At 45.5% G+C, this 22,877-nt stretch overlaps 1 protein-coding gene and 1 pseudogene across 1 annotated transcript in view; one reads left to right on the top strand and one right to left on the bottom strand.

Moving 5' to 3' along the window:
* The window catches only part of LOC126195081 (tyrosine-protein kinase Dnt-like), a 562,000-nt gene that overhangs the window by 299,720 nt on the left and 239,403 nt on the right, over positions 1-22,877 (top strand). The gene's annotated exons all lie outside the window — the stretch shown is intronic.
* On the bottom strand, positions 11,874-11,991 carry LOC126208986 (5S ribosomal RNA; annotated as a pseudogene).

The following is a 22,877-nucleotide window of genomic DNA, read 5'->3' as shown; positions in this document are numbered from 1 at the left end:
AAGCAGATAATATATTGATTTAATATCATTGTTCACTTTTAATTTGCAAGAGGTGATCCCGATTTCATGTCCGCCTTCCTTGAAATAACCTGCATTCGAGTAATTTACAGTTTAACAATCGCAGCGGCCCATGCAGCCAACGACACCATTACCTGGTGATATTAACTTATAAAAAAATTTCCGGAAATGAAAAACTCCCCCGCTATTTACATAATATTCATTTTTCTCCACAGCCGCCCGACGTTGTAGAAAATACGTAGCTTTAAGATTCTTACTTTCAGTACCACAGACGAGAGCCTGAGCCAGGACTCTGACTACAATGCAATGGTTAACGGAGGTAAGAAGAAATACTCTCGCGCGTGTGTGGGTCGCAATTGGAATTAATAACTAAAGATTTTTTGCTTTAAAGTGAGCTGACTAGCCGAGGAAATTAATATGAAAAGATTATTCCATTGTTCAACCCACATGCTCATGTTTTAAGGCGAGTGTAACATTCATTAACGTAACAAATAATTTAGGATTAATATTGTTAAAAAGGAGAACTTCACAAAAGCATTTAATTGTAAATCAAAATTGAATGAAATATCATTTTTATTAAGGCCCACCACGTAAGTCGGCAACAATCAACATAATAATAATATATTAAATTACGACGGCCGACGGACGCGAGAACCTATATGAAAAAAAACATAAATTACACTCCCGGAAATTGAAATAAGAACACCGTGAATTCATTGTCCCAGGAAGGGGAAACTTTATTGACACATTCCTGGGGTCAGATACATCACATGATCACACTGACAGAACCACGGGCACATAGACACAGGCAACAGAGCATGCACAATGTCGGCACTAGTACAGTGTATATCCACCTTTCGCAGCAATGCAGGCTGCTATTCTCCCATGGAGACGATCGTAGAGATGCTGGATGTAGTCCTGTGGAACGGCTTGCCATGCCATTTCCACCTGGCGCCTCAGTTGGACCAGCGTTCGTGCTGGACGTGCAGACCGCGTGAGACGACGCTTCATCCAGTCCCACACATGTTCAATGGGGGACAGATCCGGAGATCTTGCTGGCCAGGGTAGTTGACTTACACCTTCTAGAGCACGTTGGGTGGCACGGGATACATGCGGACGTGCATTGTCCTGTTGGAACAGCAAGTTCCCTTGCCGGTCTAGGAATGGTAGAACGATGGGTTCGATGACGGTTTGGATGTACCGTGCACTATTCAGTGTCCCCTCGACGATCACCAGTGGTGTACGGCCAGTGTAGGAGATCGCTCCCCACACCATGATGCCGGGTGTTGGCCCTGTGTGCCTCGGTCGTATGCAGTCCTGATTGTGGCGCTCACCTGCACGGCGCCAAACACGCATACGACCATCATTGGCACCAAGGCAGAAGCGACTCTCATCGCTGAAGACGACACGTCTCCATTCGTCCCTCCATTCACGCCTGTCGCGACACCACTGGAGGCGGGCTGCACGATGTTGGGGCGTGAGCGGAAGACGGCCTAACGGTGTGCGGGACCGTAGCCCAGCTTCATGGAGACGGTTGCGAATGGTCCTCGCCGATACCCCAGGAGCAACAGTGTCCCTAATTTGCTGGGAAGTGGCGGTGCGGTCCCCTACGGCACTGCGTAGGATCCTACGGTCTTGGCGTGCATCCGTGCGTCGCTGCGGTCAGGTCCCAGGTCGACGGGCACGTGCACCTTCCGCCGACCACTGGCGACAACATCGATGTACTGTGGAGACCTCACGCCCCACGTGTTGAGCAATTCGGCGGTACGTCCACCCGGCCTCCCGCATGCCCACTATACGCCCTCGCTCAAAGTCCGTCAACTGCACATACGGTTCACGTCCACGCTGTCGCGGCATGCTACCAGTGTTAAAGACTGCGATGGAGCTCCGTATGCCACGGCAAACTGGCTGACACTGACGGCGGCGGTGCACAAATGCTGCGCAGCTAGCGCCATTCGACGGCCAACACCGCGGTTCCTGGTGTGTCCGCTGTGCCGTGCGTGTGATCATTGCTTGTACAGCCCTCTCGCAGTGTCCGGAGCAAGTATGGTGGGTCTGACACACCGGTGTCAATGTGTTCTTTTTTCCATTTCCAGGAGTGTAGTTACAAACTACAGCGTGCACAACGGTATTCAACATGTAAACGTCACTACAGATATTTGGATTTACGTTATGACGTGTTCGACATGCCTGCCATCATTTTAGATGATGTGGCGCAGACGAGTAGCGAAATTCTGCATGAGCCGCTGAAGTTTCGGAACTTCTATGCTGTCGATGACCTCCTGAACGGCTGTTTTCAGCTCATCAATGGTTTTGGGGTTATTGCTGTACACCTTGTCTTCAATAAAAAGAAGTCGTATGTGTTCATATCCGGAGAGTATGGCGGCCAATTGAAGCCCATGCCAGTGGCCTGTGGGTACCCCAGAGCCAGAATGCGGTCCCCAACGTGCTGCTCCAGGACATCAAACTATCCTGCTTCGATGGGGTCGAGCTACGTCTTGCATGAACTACATCTTGTCGAAATCAAATGGTTTAAATGGCTCTGAGCACTATGGCACTATCTGTGCGACTGCTAAGAACGCTTTTTGTCAGGAACGAGTATATGTATCAAGTTCCAATTTATCATCCCTTGACAGCGTAAAAATTTTAACCTGCTAAGCCAGTGCAATCAAAAGATACGCCCATCTATGTGACATATTTTGATGAAATGATTATTAAATGGACACCCTAGCTGCAAACAGGCGTTGATGTACTTCATTGGGGACATGTTGAAAATGTGTGCCCCGACCGGCACTCGAACCCGGGATCTCCTTCTTACATGGCAGACGCTCTATCCATCTTTTTTTTTCCACTAAGCGTGGATAAATCTTAACACAAAATTCCCATTCTCCGATGTAAGAAACACAAAGAAACCTCTTCTCTGAGGAGAAACTGAACACTGATAAAACTTTACAATTCTTCTTGAATCACACAAATACTGTGGAAGTCGAACACGAGTAATTATGAACAAAATGTTTTGAAAAAGAAAAAAAAAATCTTCGTGTAACATAGAAGTTCAAATGGCTCTGAGCACTATGGGACTTAACAGCTATGGTCATTAGTCCCCTAGAACTTAGAACTACTTAAACCTAACTAACCTAAGGCCATCACACAACACCCAGTCATCACGAGGCAGAGAAAATCCCTGACCCCGCCGGGATAGAAGTTCCGGAAGCAAGGTAATAGTAAATAATAATAAGAAACCAAGTGACTTTTAATTTTCTTCTGTTCGTTCTCGTTCAAGGTGTTGTAGTGGTTCCACATGTTTAACCAACACCCATTCTTTCAAAAATGATCTTCAGCATATTGCCGTAGTGCGTCTTGTGGTTGCGATACGTGCTGAGTTTTGCATATTCACACTTCATGTAAACGCGGAATTCTATCTCGTTGTCCGACCCACGTTTGTGGATGACATAACTAACATATTTCCCCAGTAACCACCTAATGTCGTTGGTTTTTAAGTTCGGAAAGTATGTCATGTCTGGTCTCGGGAGGAGCGATGGCGTTATATATTCCGTCGAGGATCTGGTGAGAAAGGCGATTTGTTGCCTGATCCGATTCCAGTTGTGCACATTGCCACCACAGGTGAATCTGTGGATGAGTGTATCCACCAGATTGCATTTTCCACAAAGGTGTGTCTGGTTTAAACCGATCCCATATAGTCTCTCGTTGGTGCTGATGACATTGTTAACTTGGCTCTGAGCACTATGGGACTTAACTGCTGTGGTCATCAGTCCCCTAGAACTTAGAACTACTTAAACCTAACTAACCTGACATCACACACATCCATGCCCGAAGCAGGATTCGAACCTGCGTCGAAATCAGGCCAATTTGGATAATGGAGATGAAATCATCTTCCAAAACCTTCACTCACCGTTCGGTAGTCACTGCGCCATCAAGGAATATCGCACCGATTATCCCGTGACTGGACATTGCACACCACACAGTCACCCGTTGAGGGTGAAGAGACTTCACAATCGAGATTCTCAGTCCTCCAAATGCTTATTGACGAATCCATCCAAAACAGTGGGCTTCGTCGCTAAACCAAACCACACAGGGCATACTAATTCCCATCGTGCTCCTCTGCCACTGTGCAGGTTGAACGCCCTAACGCAAACCATCCAGAAATTATGACCTTTTTTAGTACATATAGTCTAATAATTGTCACCCTGTAAATTCTGCTAGAAACCGGAAGTTGTGAACCATATAAAAGCTGAGTGAGGATATATAACGGGGGACGTAACTAATGGAAAATTCTTGCTCTGCATAGTTATCCTTCTGTTTGTTACATAAAAATAAACAGTATTTATAGCAAGATTGAGACTGTCAGTATTTAATTCAGATTTTGTACGAAAATTGTTGATTTCTAACGTGAAACGGAGGGATGGTGTAGAAAAAAGGTACAGACGTATCATACAGTGCTAGGAAAGCCATTTACCTCAACAAAAGCTAAAATAAAAAAAATTATCGAAAGAAAAGCATATCAAACTACGCTTCAGTACTTTGTCGAGCTTATATACTCTCGCCTTTGATCATGATGAAGAACGTTCTGTTTAGTACAAGGTAAGAACAGTAATAGCATAGATTTTTTTAATGTTCACGTATGCAAACAGTACTTACATAAAACGTAATTGCTTTATTACTTATAAAATGCAATTTATTTTTTTAGCGATATAAAATACACAAATGACTAACACTGAACGATGTGTGGTTCTAATTATGTGCAAAACAAACAAAAAGTAAACAAAAAAATCAGAGAGAAGTCGTCGGCTCCCAGTTTCTACTCACACATTCATTTATGTTTCTTTCCATACCAAAGCTATCAGTACTGCCAGTATTCCTAGCACTTACTACGTGATTTATGCACCAGAATGAAACCACCGACCCGTACTTTTGGTACAGAGCAACTCTAGCTGCAGTCTAAAACATTGTAGGCAGTGGTAATGCAACATAAACAGTAATTTTATAAACAACACAATTTGGTGCTTCAAACACGTTCAATAGAAATATGTAGCACGACGCGTTTCGGCAGCATACTGCCATATCATATAATCATATGCATATCGCGCTAAAGGTATGATGTTTCTGTTGTGTGTACCAGTGATTTTCGGTGGCGTTCTGCCGAGAAATTTACCGTGGGTTCGATCCAACTTTTTTTATTTTTTTTATTTTTTTTACAAGTTAAAAGACAACCATACGGACTGGCCCTCTTTGATTTTCTTCGTGTTTATAGTCATTGAAGAATTGCTCACACATCACGTTTCTAAAGCAGCAGTTCACAATTTCACATTTATAAACACTTGAAAGTATTGCCTTTGAAAATTAGATTTCCGAGGGCTGTTGATTACAAGCACTTTCGAACCCATTGCGAGTCTCTTAATCGCAAATTCGTTGGTTCTAATCTCTCTAGTACAAAGACTGGTTCGTTGTTTCGTGTGGTTGGGTATCAGCTGACGTGACCGGCTAACTACGGCGGCGTAAACTTAACAGCTTGTGAAGCAAAATGTTCAGCCTTTGTAGCGAAAAATCTCATAAGTACACTCAAGTTACCGGCAAGTCCGTCGGACTTATTGATGGATTCTTGGGGTATCCCGACAGATATACACGTATATGTGATAGGTGGATACCAGCAAATATCATTCGTGCCTTGCGAAACTGTAACATATTTTTTATAGTGAAAATCATTGGGGAAAGAACTACATGTCGCCAGCAAATCACGTGAAACACAGAGACTTAAACAGGAAGACGGTCTGGTCTATTTTAGCAGACAAATCCGTAAATTCAATGTTACTGCCACATGCCTACATACAGGATGGTTATAATTAAATTGACGGTGTTGCGAAAGGCGCAGTACAGTCTGTATACATCTCAGGACGCCGAAACGTCGTAGGTATGATCATTAATCATGGTTTGCGGAATACACTGAAAAAATAATAGTTCCACTATCTGACACAAGGTGAGAATACGGAGCTGTAAGCAGTGAGAACGTGGCGTGGGTGCAGGTAAAGGGGAGAAATGATCAAAGCTAAGGTAACGGTGGTTCTGGCACCTTTAGTAGGATCTCTTAGAAAGTTGCAAACATGTGTTCAGAATAGTCTCCTGACTCAACAATATGCTGCATCCGTAACACGTCTTGGTTGTCAGTTGCTCACAGCTGTGTTCTGATGTCAGCTTCCCTGCATCAATTTATTATTCAGACATTTCCTGTTTAGATCACGGATTACCGAACTTCTAGTTCCCACATGCCTCGCGGTGAAAGGCGTCTTGTCACGGTCCGCGCAGCTTCCTCCATCGGAGGTTCGAGTCCTCCCTCGGGCATGGGTGTGTGTGTCGTCATTAGCGTAATTTAGATTAAGTAGTGTCTAAGCTTAGGGACCAATGACCTCAGCAGTTTGGTCCCATAGGATCTTACCATAAATTTCCAAAAAATTAGAGGCGCCAAGTCAGCATTGCGCGGCCCCTCCCGCCGGAAGTTCGAGTCCTCCCACGGGAACGGGCGTGTGTGTTGTTCTTAGCGTAAGTTAGTTTAAGTAGTGCGTAAGTCTAGGGTCCGATGACCCTCAGCAGTTTGGTCCCTTAGTAATAAACACACACACACACACAGTTCCCACTTATCAGTTTGTAGCAACCTGAAAATGTTGTTGGCCGCATGTGATTCCAGACTAAAGCACTCCCGACAGATATACACTATTCGGTCGAGTAGCTCCTCAATTGGCATCACGAGGCTGAGTGCATCCCGAAAAATGGCAACAGCACATGGCGGCTGGATGGTCACCCATCCAAGTGCCGGCCACGCCCGACAGTGCTTAACTTTGGTGATCTGACGGGAACTGGTGTAGCCATTGCGGCAAGGCCGTTGCCAATATTATAAAGCTGCAGCAATAAAATATAACCCAAAATCCAACGATTCACTTTGTTTCGATAGCAATGGGACATGTACAATAATTAAGTGAAAGAAACTTTTTGAAATTTTTTCAAAGCAGGATTTTATTTGATGAACAAAAAATTAGGAAATATCAGTGTTTTTGGAGTTTAAGGAAACAAAACGAACACAAAATTAAGAACTGTAGAGGAATTTTGTTGATATTTTACGGCAGACGACTTTGCGATCGCGTAATACTGCCAACATTTATCTAATCTGGCATTCCCTGAGGAAAGTGTACCCCTAAAAAGAGTTACGTATATTGAATTAGAATGATAATAAAAGGAAATCGAAACATTCAGAAAATTATTTACAAAAAAGGAAAGAACGCAGTTCACGCTGCCATTTCATGTTTTTTAGAATGATGTACTATCAGTACACGAAGTACAAAAATGATTATATCGCTTCCTACCTGGAAATATCACTGTCTGCGTATTGCAAAGCCGTGATATCTGTAAGAAAGTAAACATCAAGTTTTGAACCCTTTAGATAAGGTACGACATAAAACGAAATATGACTCTGCAGGCAGCAAAAAATGGATGGCCCCACGGATTGTCGTGCGCTGGTTCGGACGATGTTCGTGCCGTGTATTAAGAAGGTAAGCAGACGATACGCACTTGACATCATTTGAGGTAGTTCTGTGCATGAGCTGGAACACGGGAGATGCATAGTGCTGATGGCCCCAGCCACAATTAACATACGACGCTCGCAGTAGATAAAGTCGGCACGTGCGCTTTTGCAGACGTTTCACTCTCGGCCCTGCGAGGCGGAACGACCTCGACAGGCAAAGAGCTGCCTTACGAATCCTGAATTAAGCCCCCCCCCCCCCCCCCTCCGCGGATACGTCCCACCAGCCGGCACAGTTGCTGCACCGACACCACATCACTATGTGCCGCAGTACCTTACCTAATGTGTTGCCAGCTCCCTCAACCTGTGCCTGTTTATCAGTCTACATGGCCCTGGATGCACACCACAGCTTAACAATTCACTGCTCCTGCGTGGAATTTACATATTGTGCACCTTTTATGACCAGAGGATCTCCGGCCTTCAATGTCAAGCTCTGTTTTCTAAGGTACCGCACATTTCTGTGGCAAAAAAAAGAATACTAACATTATGTTTCGGAACTAAGCAAGGTAAGTTGCGCTTCTGTTACTTTGCTCAAATTTTTATTATCAACTGCTCTTCTGTTCCCTCACTGCTCTGCCATCTGTTTATGAAAGTTCAGTGGTTTTAAATGACGTTTACCGCATTTGGGCATTGAAGTCTGTAAATAGTTGCAGGTGAAAATTTGTACCGGACCAGGACTCGAACTCGAATGTCCGCCTAACGTGAGAGTGATCTTATAAAACGCGTCCGCCATCCATGAACCCTTCCCTTCCCATCCCGATTCCCAGCTTGTTATTCACTTCTGATGGAGCGGCACTTAACCCATGAACCCTATACTCGCAGTCCCTGCTTTCCGTAAGAGATCAGGCAAGGTGTACACTATGTGGTCAAAAGTATCCGGAGACCCCCAAAAACATACGTTTTTCATATTAGGTGCACTGTGCCACCTACTGCCAGGTACTCCATATCAGCGACCTCAGTAGTCATTAGACATCGTGAGAGAGCAGAATGGGGCGCACCGCGGAACTCACGGACTTCCAACGTGATCTGGTGATTGCGTGTCTCTTGTGTCATACGTCTGTACGCAAGATTTCCACATTCCTAAACATCCCTAGGTCCACAGGAATTCCAAACTGTATCAGGATCCACTGCAAGTACTATGACAGTTAGGCGGTAGGTGAGAAAACTTGGATTTCATGGTCGAGCGGCTGCTCATAGCCATACATCACGCCGGTAAACGCCAAACGACGCCTCGCTTGATGTAAGGAGCGTAAACATTGGACGATTGAACAGTGGAAGAATGTTGTGTAGAGTGACGAATCACGGTACACGAAGTGGCGATCCGATGGCAGGGTGTAGGTATAGCGAATGCCCAGTGAACGTCATCTGCCAGCGTGTGTCGTGCCAATAGTAAAATTCGGAGATGGTGGTGTTATAGTGTGGTCCTGTTTTTCATGGAGTGAGGGTTACACCTCTTGTTGTTTGCGTGGCACTATTACATCACAGGTCTACACTGATGTTTTACGCTTGCTTCCCACTGTTGAAGAGCAATTCGGGTATGGCGACTGCATCTTTCAACACTATCGAGCACCTGTTAATAATGCACGGCCTGTGGCGGAGTGGTTACACGACAATAACATTCCTGTAATGGACTGGCCTGGACAGAGCCCTGACCCGAATCCTATAGAGAACACTTTTTGGATATTTTGGAACGCCGACTTCGTGCCGGGCCTCACGGACCAACATCGATACTTCCCCAGCATTACCGATGGACGGCGCCACGAACTTGTAAGTAATTTTCAGCCAGGTGTTCGGGTACTTTTGATGACGTAGTGTATATCCGCACTGAAAGAAAGGACCATTGTTCGTCGTCATCTGATTGTGTGTGTGTGTTCTTTCGGATATATCCGAAGTTCATTTCGAAATACCGTGACCACGGAAGAAATCCGGCCGGCGAAAGTGTATTAGGAAATGCAGAATTAGTAAATTCCGGTAGTGTGAGGAAAGGCGGCTCCAAACTAGGGGCGCTGAGACGGATGCGAGTGTTACGCTGCGAGCGGCGCGCTGGCGGTGGCGTGCGGGCGGTGTGCGTTTAACAGGCCTCTGCGACGACGACGACGCGATTGTCGACGCACCGTGTGCCGCCGACACCTCGCCAGCGCCGCCCCATTGTGGCTTTCTCACGCGCGGTCCGGCCCTGACAGCTGAATGTCTTTGTGCAGGCCCACAAAGAGTCCAACCCCTATTGCCCTGCACACATACACACACACACACACACACACACACACACAAAGAGAGAACGGAGGGGACGAAAAAACGGCGCACGAAAAGTAGAAATGGATTTCCTCGCGGCGCGGCGCTGCTTTACATGGCCCTTCCCGGCCCCTAGCGGTGGCCGCGCTCCACCATTCGGTCATCGCAGCAGACGCGGGATGTGCGCGCTCTGATTTCGGCCAATAAGGCACATGCCGCGAGGCGCTCACGCTGTGCGCAGTCGAGTTTAATTTGGGTCGGCGCTGCGGAGAAAAGGAGGCTGGTGCTCGTGTTACTGGAAATTGGCTCCGTTCCAGGAGGCCTCCTCTCCAGTTGCAGTTCCCAGTGCTGGATGGCACAAAGCTGTCGCGGAATGACGGCAATGTCTTCCGACACCGCCTTCCTGGGCTTTCATCGCCCCGGCACACAGCTGCGGTGTCGAAGCGAATGGCCTCGTCTCGCGTTCGCGTCTTCTTTATACGTCAAAGGAGGAGGAGCAGGAGATTGAAATCTGGAACGTCGCGAAACTAGTTGTGACAGCAGCAATAAAAATATTGTGGAGCGGGCTCAACGCTCCTCATCGTTTTGTGGGGACTCCGAATCGTATTCGGAGCGATAATCGGTCATGTCACACATTCCCTTTAGGGTCTCTCTCTTCTCCGAGTTCTGCACGCACTGCAAGTACTCAAAAGACTTCGCAGGACCCTTTTGATGAGCCCGCCCGGTTGGCCGTGCGGTCTAACGCATGGTCTTCCGGGCGGGAAGGAGCGCCTGGTCCCCGTCACGAATCCGCCCGGCAGATTTGTGTCGAGGTCCGGTGAACCGGCCAGTCTGTGGATGGTTTTTAGGCGGTTTTCTATCTGCCTCGGTGAATGCGGGCTGGTTCCCCTTATCCGCCTCAGTTACACTATGTCGGCGATTGCTGCGCAAACAAGTTCTCCACGTACGCGTACACCACCATTACTCTACCCCCAACATAGGGGTTACACTCGTCTGGTGTGAGATGTTCCCTGGGGGGTCCACCGGGGGCCGAACGGCACAATAACCCTGGGTTCGGTGTGGGGCGGCGGAGGGGCGAAGTGGACTGCGGTAGTTGTGGGGTTGTGGACCACTGCGGCTGCGGCGGGGACCAAGCCTCTCCGTCGTTTCTAGGTCCCCAGTTAACGTACAATACAATACAATACCCTTCCCGTTTGATTCTGAGCTCGTTTTCTACATTGAGATGGTTGACACTTTCCACGTCAGAGGCGCATGATTCGTATTACCGTCTGACGGGTGAGAGAGGGGTCCCGCAGGAAATGCGACTACTATACTCACACTACGACATAAAGCAATGTCTTAGAGACCAGACCATGAGGACCGATCTCAAGAACTATAAAAACAGAATATCTATATCGTTACATAAAGAACACTTGCTGCGGCGAGAGTACAGGCGGCAACGAGCATAGGTGACGAATGACTGCACGGACAGTACTAGCGAGACTGAAAGTAGTTGTAGCAGAACGGAAGGCAGCGGCAGTGACGTAGACGGACTGAGATAGGATAAGGAGTAAATACAAAGTACTAACATAGGCTGGCTGATACAGGTGATACACTAGAATTCAAGACTACAAGTGGCAGTCAAACGAAAACGAGACAGGTGGAAAAAAGTAACTAAACTGTTCATTATTTCAAAAATGATCGCCGTTACTGTTTATACGTTTATCCCACTGTGAGAAAAGTCGGTCAGTAGCTCCATGGAAAAATCATTGTGATTGTCTACGGAACCACGATTGTAACCAGGCGTGCACCTCTTCGTCTGAAGCAAGTCTGTTCTCATGAGAGTCTTTCTTTGCACTCCGTCTTCATGCCACAAGTGGTCCATCGGGACCATCCGACCGCCGTGTCATTCTCAGCCAGGGATACGGATACGAGGGGCGTGTGGTCAGCTCACCGCGCTCCCAGCCATTCCGATGGTTTTCTTTGACCGGAGCCGCTGCTGTTCGGTTGAGTAGCTCCTCAGTCGGCATCACGAGGCTGAGTGCACCCCGAAAAATGGCAAAAGCGCATGGCGGCCCGGATGGTCACCCATCCAAGTGCCGGCCACGCCCGACAGCGCTTAACTTCGGTGATCTGGTGGGAACCGGTGTATCCATTGCGGCAAGGCCGTTGCCTGAGAGTCTTTCTTTAGGGATTCAAAAATTTGAAAATCGCATGTGGACCGATCGGGACTGTATGAAGGATGTGTGAGAGCTGCTCGCATGTTGCCAAGGTTGTTTCGAGTACGCTGAAGAAGTTTCGCTGGAAATCCCTTATACATCCTCCACACGGTCCCGATGTTTCCCCTTTATATTTCCATAATATTGTAACGCTGAAGAAAGACATTCGTGGTAGTCGATTTCTTTGGACGAAGACTCTTGGGTACATTCCTGATTCGGTAGGTAGCCGAAAAGATTTTTCCATGAAGCCACTGATGATTTTGTTTCACAGTAGGATAAATGCATTAACAGTCATGGCGGTTACTTCTGTAATAATAAACAGTGCACGTTCTTTTTTTACATTTGTCTCGTTTTCATTTGTCTGTCCCTTATAATAATCCAGGTGAATCCTGTATGCTAGGCATGGAGCAATACTGATCACTTAATTATACAGAACATAAATACACAAAGACATCTGGTAAAAATCTGAAGAACTAAAAATATTAGAATTATGAACAGGATAATAACCAAACGTTACTGGTGCCTCAAACCGCAGAGTCGCGAAAAGCGTGTACTGTACTTTAGACAATAATATTAGATGTGTAAGACAAATGTAGAAATGGAGGACAGTAATGCTGCAGTAGATGTAAAATAGAACCTAACCTAGATGCAGGATGACGCCATCTGAGGACGAGAATCTCAAAAGCATTGCGGAGATCATCGCCCTCCGGTGGCGAGTAGCGAAGATCGGGCGGTGGCTGGCCAAGAGAATGAGGCTCAGTATTTTTCCGAGTTACTCCCTCCTGGACGGCTCCTCTTTTCTGTCGCACTACTTCCTATTTTACTTATACATAAATAGTTAATTTTAAACCCTTTTGTTTCCTAGTTAGGTTTAAGTTTCCAAGTATATAAAGCTGCAAAAGCTTAGTTAAAACACTAAGAAAACAAATAAGCTTTATTTTAAGTACATGTAGAATTTACTATTGTGAAAACACCATCAACCTTAGTTGTCCGGTGGCAGGTCAAAGGAAATCGCAGCAAATTAAGTCTAGAATTCCCATCTGACAATCAGGATTTTTCTTTTCGGTAGTTTTCCCAGATCACAGCGTGTGTTGAGATGGTCCCTACGACAGTCATGGGCGATTCCGACCTCCACCATTCCTTTTCCTGTGATGGTGTTGCACTCTAATACCATCGACACCAACACACGAAGAGTAACTCTTCTTTAATGAGTGACGATTAGAAGCTTAAAATTTTCTCACTCATGTCGAGGTTGTATGGCGAAACACAGTATTGAAATTACAATGAGATGAATACCCCTAGCTGCATACAGGCGTTGATATAAATCAACGGGGACAGTTGAAAATGTGTGCCCCGACCGGGACTCGAACCCGGGATCTCCTGCTTACAATGCAGACGCTTCCCTATCTTTTTTTTTTTTTTTTTTTAATCTCATTTTGTTCGGTTTCGTTCATTGTATCTGCTCTGGGCGGACGTCGAAAGACACCCGTTTCAGTTCTTTGTTGATCCATTAACTCAGTTTTTTTATTACAGAGGGCAGCTAACCCTCTGACCGAACACGCTGAGCTACCGTGCCGGCTCCTATCTGAGCCACCGAGGATAGTGCGATGCAGAGACTTATCTCTGACACGCCTCCCGTGAGACCCACATTCCCAACTCATTGTCCCGCACTGTATTCATAGTGACTCTGCCCATTATACTCATTACTTGCGGCTTTTTGCCGGTTCCCGTAAGAGTTCGGGCACTGTTTGTGCATCCGCACAGAAGAAGATGGTCAAATGGCCGGTGAGCCTTACATATATCTAGGGGTATTCATTTCATTGTAATTTCATTCTAACGAGCTGCATGGTCACCGATGGTATACCATTTTCATATAAACACAGTATTAATCGCAAAAAGGAGAGTGGAAGGTGAAGAAGGGGTCCTTGTTACCAGCGTAAGGGTAATGGATTGTGGCCGAACGGGAGGTTAAGCTTTGCTTCTTTAGAAGGAAGGGAGATTAGGGTTAAGCGTCCCGACGACGAAGGGCTCATTAGAGACGGATCGCACATCTGGGCTGGAGAAGGAAAACGGCCGCATCGTTTTCTAAGGAGCCAACCCGGCATTTGCCTTAAGTGACCTGGGGAAACCACAGATAACCTAAATTTGGATTACCGGGACGTAAAACATTTTGCACGATGCGTGAAAGACCTGTTTTCTTTCTTTTTCTTATTTTTCGAGTTCAATTCTAGTCACCCTCATACCATAATTCCATGCATTCTGGCTCTGGTGGGTGTAGGTTGCAGTAGCTAGGCGGAGATGAGTAGACTTGAAGACCGTATCAATAAAAACATTGAATTGTCGAATTCCTCGTTTGTTCGTTTCGAATAAGATTCATTTTTAGTCATAAGAGACGGTCCAGCTAATTAACTTTTGCCAATAGTCATTTGTAAGAACAGAAAACAAGAAAGCCATCGATCTCGACATAATTTACTATTGCAATTACATCGAGTACTATTTATTTATTCGTTACTTTTACATGTTCTACATTTTCATATTCAAGCGCGTCAATGGATCATGCATGTCGGGTTGCCTACCTGCTTGTTGGTTAGGCGCTATTGTTCCAGCACGTACAGTAGTTCTCAGTTGACGAATTACAGTGTAATACCAACTGAGCTAAAGATTATTCGTCAATGTGAGTCGTTATATGTCGCCACGAAATGGTACAGTTGTTTCCTTCTTTAGTGACAACTTGCAACGTTCAGAGCGAAATGATACAGGAGTTACAGGCACTGGACACCTCTTATGGGTGGAGCGGTTTTTAAATGCTAACATGGCAACCAGATTTAAGTTTTCCCTGATGTCCTTAAATTATTTCGGACGATTGCCGGGAGAGTTTCATAGATAAGAACTGGGCCTACTTCTATGTTCACTTCTCATCCAACTTCGCTTGTGATCCGTTTCTAGCGATATCGTCGTACACGAGGGACGTTAAACCGAAATCTTTACTGTTTTCATATTACCTGTAAGGTATTCTGGATAGTGGGGGTTAGAACATTGGCGAATCAAGTTGTGGTGATTCCTGAACTTGTAAAAAGGGAAGAGGATATTCCTATGACGACACATTACTGTGACTGAATAGGCTAAGTCCATAGATTGTTCCTCACGTCTAACAAACGTCTGCACTCAGTGATTAACTGACTGCTGGAAGAGAGCACTGCTTACCTCATGCCTTCTGGAGATGTCTCGTTGTCCGCACTGGAATTTTGTTCCGTAGTTCGCGGCTTTGACAGTTATTTTCAACAGTGGAAGCAAATGTGCTCATTGAGATCGTTATTATTCTCAGTGCAATTACATTCAGTGTTTTTGGTTTAGGAAAAGGAGATGACACCTTATTATCCGTCGGATTATGTTAAATTAGGAAACACTTAGTTTTGGCGATATGGTGAAATTAATGCCTCGTGAGAGACGTTAAAAATCCATAAATAAAGGTTACTATGTCTGACTCTGATATCGAGCACCTCAACCATTGTACCTAGTATCACTGTATCTCTGCCTTTCTTTTCACTTTCAACTACACAACTATAGCTTGTTCGTTCAGTAACGATTTAATACCAATAAACAGTCGTCGATACTTTTTAAGGGGGTATCTAATTAAATAAACTAAATAAACTGGAAAGGATGGTGGTAATGTGCACCACTTCACATTTGCTGAACATTCAAAAAAAAAAAAGGTTCAAATGGCTCTGAGCACTATGGGACTTAACTGCAGTGGTCATCAGTCCCCTAGAACTTAGAAATACTTAAACCTAACTAACCTAAGGACATCACACACATCCATGCCCAAAGCAGGATTCGAACCTGCGACCGTAGCGGTCGCGCGGTTCCAGACTGTAGCGCCTAGAACCGCTCGGCCACTCCGGCCGGCGCTGAACATTCATTCATTGCTAAGCATTCCCCTAAAGATCTTGGTGGAACAGTGATTTTGTGTCAGGAGCTTAAAGGGCGGAAATAAGATTTTCGTGAAGAACTAGAAATGTTTAAACATACACTCGGTAGGGATGGTAACATGTTAAATGATCACCAGCAATCTGCGAGTCGACGGTTTCTTGAAGATTCAGACCGGTTAGTGCAGATGGAATTCGTTATTGGCCTCCACTTGTCATTCATTCTCTTCAGATTTGTTTTTCTTATGAAATATTTCACTGTTATAATTCATTTTTAAAGTTTCTCCTCCTCCTCCCTACCTCCCATCTTACCCCATTGTTCTGTCTAAGAAATTTTCTCACTTCCTTTTCGATATACGCGTGGCGATTCGTGGTTTACACTTTAGGTGCTTGCTTTGTGCATATATTTTCGCGCAGGTTGGGCACCTACCGATGTTTGCTATTCCGTGCACTGCGGCAACTCTGTCGCCGCATGGCACCGGCTATATAAGCTTACAGATCGTGCCACTACCTTTTACTCCATGTATCTTTTAATGTGAAGATTTCTGCGCTTAGCCCCGTTCCAGGGGGAATGTTTTTAACAGATTTTATTTGGTTCTAATGATGGTCACACGTATAATTTTAAAGCGGCCTCACAAGTAACTGCATGCTTGACAAGCAAGCTTGTGCAAACGCTCTTGAGAATGTGTAGGATAAATTTGCGCAAACATTGGGCCTGTACAAGGATCTTGATAACTGATCGAATTTCCATTATGCATGCTTGTGCAAGAGTTCAAACGTTTGTATGTTTTAGTGTATGTACCAAAAATAGAGAGGCTTGTGCAGGAACTTGTCAGTGATTGGGTTTGATTTAATTTATATTTGGTCGTGTTAAATTACATTCTGTACAGTGGTTGTATTATACTGTAAGTCAAGTCAAAGAATGCAGTGGAGAAAGAGAGAAGAAAAACAGTAGTGTGAGATAGTTTCCGTAGCATGTCTGCCAAGAATAGCTAATACGGGAGTAATGTTATCGTTGCTTTAACCACTGTTAATTCCATATGCCACTTTTTTTGTAACACAAGCAGAAAGGTTGCCAAAGCCTTGTGAGATCGACATATCCTGATAAACAAAATGGCTCTGTGCACTATGGGACTTAACATCTGAGGTCATCAGTCCCCTAGAACTTAGAACTACTTAAACCTAACTAACCTAAGGACATCACACACATCCATGCTCGAGGCAGGATTGGAACCTGCGACTGTAGTAGCAGAGCGGTTCCGGACTGTAGCGCCTAGAACCGCTCGGCCACCCCGGCCGGCTCCTTATAAACAGATGCTTGTACAAGCATGCTTGAAGCGTGTGTAGGCGCCAGAAGTTTGTACATGCTTGCGCAAGGGTGCTTGTCAAGCATGCAGTTACGTGTGTGGCAGCCTTTACTTGACATAGGCGTCTGTGCTCTGAAATTTGTCGGCGGCGAAATGTGATTTTACGTGTAAGTAATTTTGGTTTATTACTTTTTATCCAGTGATTTTGTACAGCCTTTAAACCTTGGTAATTCTGTTTAACTATGATCTAAAAAATGTCCCCAATAGGTCCATGTACTTCTGAAGAAGACAATTTTACAATTGTTGAAACAATGGTCAGGCGTTGTTAATAAACCTTTTACATCTGCAACTCGTTGGCTCATTTTTCTCAGATCACTCGTTTACCTTCGCCGTTGCGGAACAGCATCTGTGTTGAAAGATTTTGACTCTGCTGATAACGCCGCAGAAATCGTATTGTTTCTCATGTTTACCTATTCGTTCCACGTTTTATAAATTACAGAAAAAAACACCTTATTGAAACAATCTGTGTACGGTTAAGAAAGTATACTAGGCGTGTTCGGGAGAGGCAGTGTGTATTCGTTGGGTTGGCAGGCTTGCGCTCGTGAAAGCGGATCCGCGGCCGTTCTGGGGTCCGGGAGCAGCGGCAGCAGTAGCGCCAGGGCCCTCCTGCCCCCAGTCCGCTGCCGCCGCTGCTGGCTTCTCACACCTCTGGCTCAGGCAGCCCCGCACAATGGGCCGCGCGACTAATTGATCAACCGGCGCACACTACCTACTGCTGCACTGGGGCTGCGCGCGTGGCCGCCGTGTTGATACATGCCGAGGGGCAGAGTGGCGCGTGACAAGCCTCAGGGTCTCGCCCCAATGCAGGCAGCGCTCTCTCGATTGTTCTACCTTCGTGATACTCTCTCGGGACAGGCTCCAACTTTAAGCTCCAGTTGTCGGTAAAGGGCGGAATTGGTCACGACGACACGGAAGGTCAATACTTTCCACAGTGAATCTGAAACCTCAACGATACGGGACGTCAACGCCAAGGACTTGTAGGAAGAAAGTTTTGCGGTTTAACGTGGTGGGGGTGTGGAGGGGGCGAGAGGACATGGCGTCGTTGGCTGACACCGGTAGTTAACGTTTTCATGCAGCACTCGCTCATAATTGTTGGTGTCGTACCCTTTCAATTACTCCTTGTTGTTTGCTTTCGTGCAACATTGCGAAGGTTTCCAGTGTCATAGGAGTTCCAGATACGCTGTATGTGACTTAAATCAATAGGTCATAAATTTCCTACGATGTGAACAACCTAAAATACTAACCTGACACTGTTTTATATAGAGAATGATCCTTACTAACTTTCAAAAACCTCTGAAGTGACGTAGATGAATCTGAGACAATTAATTTAATATAACACACATGGGTCCGCATATATCTGGAAGTACCCGAGAAGTGGATGGCAAGTTTTGAACTTACGTTGTCACCATATGACGTAACTCGCCTCACATGCAGCTTTTGTGTTTGTTGATCCTACCCTCACCAGCAGGGAACAGCGCTACACATCGCTCCGCTAGGCTACTCTGTTTTGTGAATGGCATGTTTTGAACATACGTTGTCGCCAGATGATGTAACTCGCCGCAAGTGCAGCTTTTGGGTTTGTTGGTCCTACCCCTCACCAGGAGGGAACAGTGCTACACATAGCTCCGCTAGGCTGCTCTGTTTTCTGAATGGCATGTTTTGAACACACGTTGTCATCAGATGACCGTAACTCGGCGCAAGTACAGCGTCTGGGTTTGCTGATCCAGCCCGCACAGGCAGGAGGCCGTGCTGCAGACCGTTCTGCTAGGCTATTCTGTTTTCCATACGGAGTGTCTCTTCAGACATGTCTGAATGAACAGACACCACACATATACAAGTAAGGCGAGGACGGCGAATGCTGTCTTAGTTCAAATGACTCCAAGCACTATGGGACTTAACATCTCAGGTCATCAGTCCCCTAGACTTAGAACTAGTTAAACATAACTAACCTAAGGACATCACACACATCCACGCCCGAGGCAGGATTCGAACGTGCGACTGTAGCAGCAGCGCGGCTCCGGACTGAAGCGCCTAGAACCGCTCGGTCACAACGGCCAGCCAATGATGTCTTGAGTGCGGATGCACACCTGTCTTGGTAATCGTCGCAATGCCGAGACTAATGAGGATAATGCGCAAGGAGAACTATATTAGTACTGTGTGGATAAATTGAGATTTTGAGTCTGTCGGGAGGCGTGCTAGGGTAGTCTGTACAGTTGCAATGATCTCTTTGTCCGGTTGGCTTAGTGGTAAGCCCAGTAAGCAGGAGACCCGGGTTCAAATCCTGGTCGGGCACAAATTTTCGACTTTCCCCTTTGATTTCAATCAATGTCCACTTGCAAAAAATGGTTCAAATGGCTCTGAGCACTATGGGACTTAACATCTATGGTCATCAGTCCCCTAGAACTTAGAACTACCTAAACCTAATTAACCTAAGGACATCACACAACACCCAGTCATCACGAGGCAGAGAAAATCCCTGACCCCGTGTCCACTTGCAGGCAATGTCTGTAATTCCTTTGTGTCTTTACTCTGTTTTCGTTCTAGCACTGTCCGATGTCTCAGGGGTAGTGGGAACAAATAGCAACAAAGTAGAAATCGTTTGATGCGTTAGATCTGACATTATGATTAACATTGATTTCAAAACACAGCACGTCTGACCACTGTGTTACCTTCCCCCAGCGCATTTTGGCCTTCACTGTTTACTTGCGTTCGACGACCCACTGAAGGAAACGGTGTTTGAGAAGGTAAAAAAACACTGTGGGAAACGTTCCGCGTAAACTCGCCTTGCTGCCACCGCATTGGAATTAGCAATATCGTAACAGAGACATATGTCTGCAAGATCGGTAAATGTAAATCGCTTCTCATAGTGTTGATTTACCACTATCGTGAGCAGCATCGTACGACATCGAAAAACAGCAAGAACGAAAAGAGAGGAGCCTAACGGAGCGATGTGCTGCACTGCCCTCTATCGGCTAGGGTGGGCCCGACAAGTCTAACCGCTACACTTCCGCCGAGATACGTTGTCTGGTGATGTCACGTGGTCAACATCTAGCATCAACTTTTTGTGGTATTTCCAGACATTTGCTGCCCAATGTGTCCGACATTAAATTACTTGTCTCAGCATTATCGGCTTCGCTTCAGAGATTTTTAAACGTTAATAAAAATCACATTGTATACCGATAAGCCACAACACAATAGCGATCGGCCATACTACGACAGCGGCCATATAGTTCCATTTCATTGACGCACGCCATGGGCGTTTACGCCTCACAGTCTGACGCTGAAGTTGCTAATCTGTTAGTGTGATGATAGAACCCGTACTGACAGAAATTTCCGTCACTCAGCTGTGAAGGAATGACTGTGCCCAGCGATTTGTATATTCTACAGGTCCTGGCCAGTGCACCCCAGAAAAGGTGACCAACAGACGAGGACGAAGTATTCTCATGACCGTCAAGCCTTATAAGTTGTATTGGGCTCCATAGTGGTCGAATGAAATCTCTGGTTAAAGAATAATTAATTCTGAAGTTTATCAGGTGCTACATAATCCGCCTTTGTTGCGTTAAATGAACACTTTAATACATATTTTAAAGTTTCAGTGTTCATTCATGGTTTCCATGTGTTATTCGTCACCTGCGTACCAGCTGTTCAGAAATCACTTACAGCGCTTTCAGATTTGTTTTTAATTTTTTTTTTAGTTTAACAGGAGTTTTTGTTCGGGTTTATATCACAATGTAAACGCGATGTTGAGATTAAATCAGATTATGTTTTATTATTTTTTCATATTATGAACATTAACCACACGCAAGTACTCAGTTTCAAAATATTTCGTTGAGGACAGAATGTAATGTTAACCCGTAACGGAGATGGTAAGGCTGACATTGTTTCCTGTGATGCAAGCTACAGTTGGTGACATTGTAACATGACAGAGGCAATTATCCACGCGTGACGTTACTCATTATATGTAAGCGATTTATCGGACAGGATCTGCAGCACTATAAGATTGTTCGCTGGCGATGGTGCTGTCTGCCGGAAGGTATCAATGTCGGATGATCGTGAGGTAACGAAGGAAGATTTGGACACTACTTTCACTACGTTAGTGAATGGCAACTCTCTTTAAATGTGAATAAATCCAAAATAACACCTGTAATAAATTATTCGATTGCAAATTTTTGTCAATATCGTTACATCGTATAGCTATTCAGGAGTAATATTAAGACACTGTACGAAATCGGACGATCACGAAAGCGAGTTGAAGACGAGGTATGTTGAAATGCTACCCGGAAAGTGCGGCGCATTTGTAAAAGAAATGGCTTGCAAGACGCTAGTGTGATAATTCTAACGTGCTACACTTCTGTATATAAGATGTGTTGTAATATGTGCTTCTAAATAAATTAAAGAAAAGCGTCGATAAATTCATCGATTCTATATCAGATATTATTTAGTGCATAAAGTGCAAATAGGTGAAAGTCGTAATATTGACACCGTTCAAAATGGTTCAAATGGCTCTGAGCACTATGGGACTTAACTTCTAAGGCCATCAGTCCCCTAGAACTTGGAACTACTTAAACCTAACTAATCTAAGGACATCACACACATCCATGCCCGAGGCAGGATTCGAACCTGCGACCGTAGTGGTCGCGAGGTTCCAGACTGTAGCGCCTAGAACCGCTTGGACACCCCGGCCGGTTATTGACACTGTTCTTTAACTTTTAATAACAAGTTGATTATTACACCAGTGGATGTCTGCTTCCGTGCATACTCTTTCAGCGTTTGGATTCCTCGTCGACAGACATTGACCGGTTTCAGAGACGTGCTGCTAAGTTCCTAACAGGACGGTGTAGTACGTATAGGAATGGTCCAGGAACTTAAATGGGATTCCTTATAAGAAAGACGACATAGTGCTTGCGAAGTCCCGTTGGGTATATTTAAAAAAGCTGTAATTGAGGAAGACTGTGCGACAGTTCTTTTGCCACAGTCGTATATTTCGCTTAGGAATTCTGAGAACAAGGTAGAGATGAGGGCGAGCACAGAGCCGTATAGATAGACATCTTTCCTTCGCTCAACAAGCTAATAGAACGAGGCAGAAAATTGAAATATAGAAACACAGTGCCCTCCGCCTCGCACTGTGCGTTGGCTTGCGGAGTTTTTATGTATGGGTGCGTTATGTAAGGCCGGAGCATTTCATGCCACAGCACGCCGAGCGCAGAACTTGAATCATCTGTGCTTCGCCGCGATCCTTATTCGCCGACAATAGCGTTAGTTAACGAGTCACGAAAATACGGCAGAAAGACGCGCCAGCAGCGGCAGCGGCTCAATCAAAGGAGGTGAGTTGCGAGAAGGCGCGGCCCCGCCCCATCTCCCCCACCCCCACCCCCTGTCCACCACCCCTCCACACGTCGTTACCGGACCACTAATTTGATGCCCGGGCGAAGTGTATAATAGCCGACCTGTCGTCACATGTTTTCACAGCGGCACTTCACTGGAGTAATTGTTAACCACTGTGTCCTCGAGGCTCTTCCTGAAACACGTTCTGTTTGTGAGGCGGCAC

Source organism: Schistocerca nitens, chromosome 1 (assembly GCF_023898315.1).
Source record: "Schistocerca nitens isolate TAMUIC-IGC-003100 chromosome 1, iqSchNite1.1, whole genome shotgun sequence".
In the NCBI taxonomy this organism is placed as follows: Eukaryota; Metazoa; Arthropoda; class Insecta; order Orthoptera; family Acrididae; genus Schistocerca; species Schistocerca nitens.
This window is presented reverse-complemented; position numbering and strand designations above follow the sequence as displayed.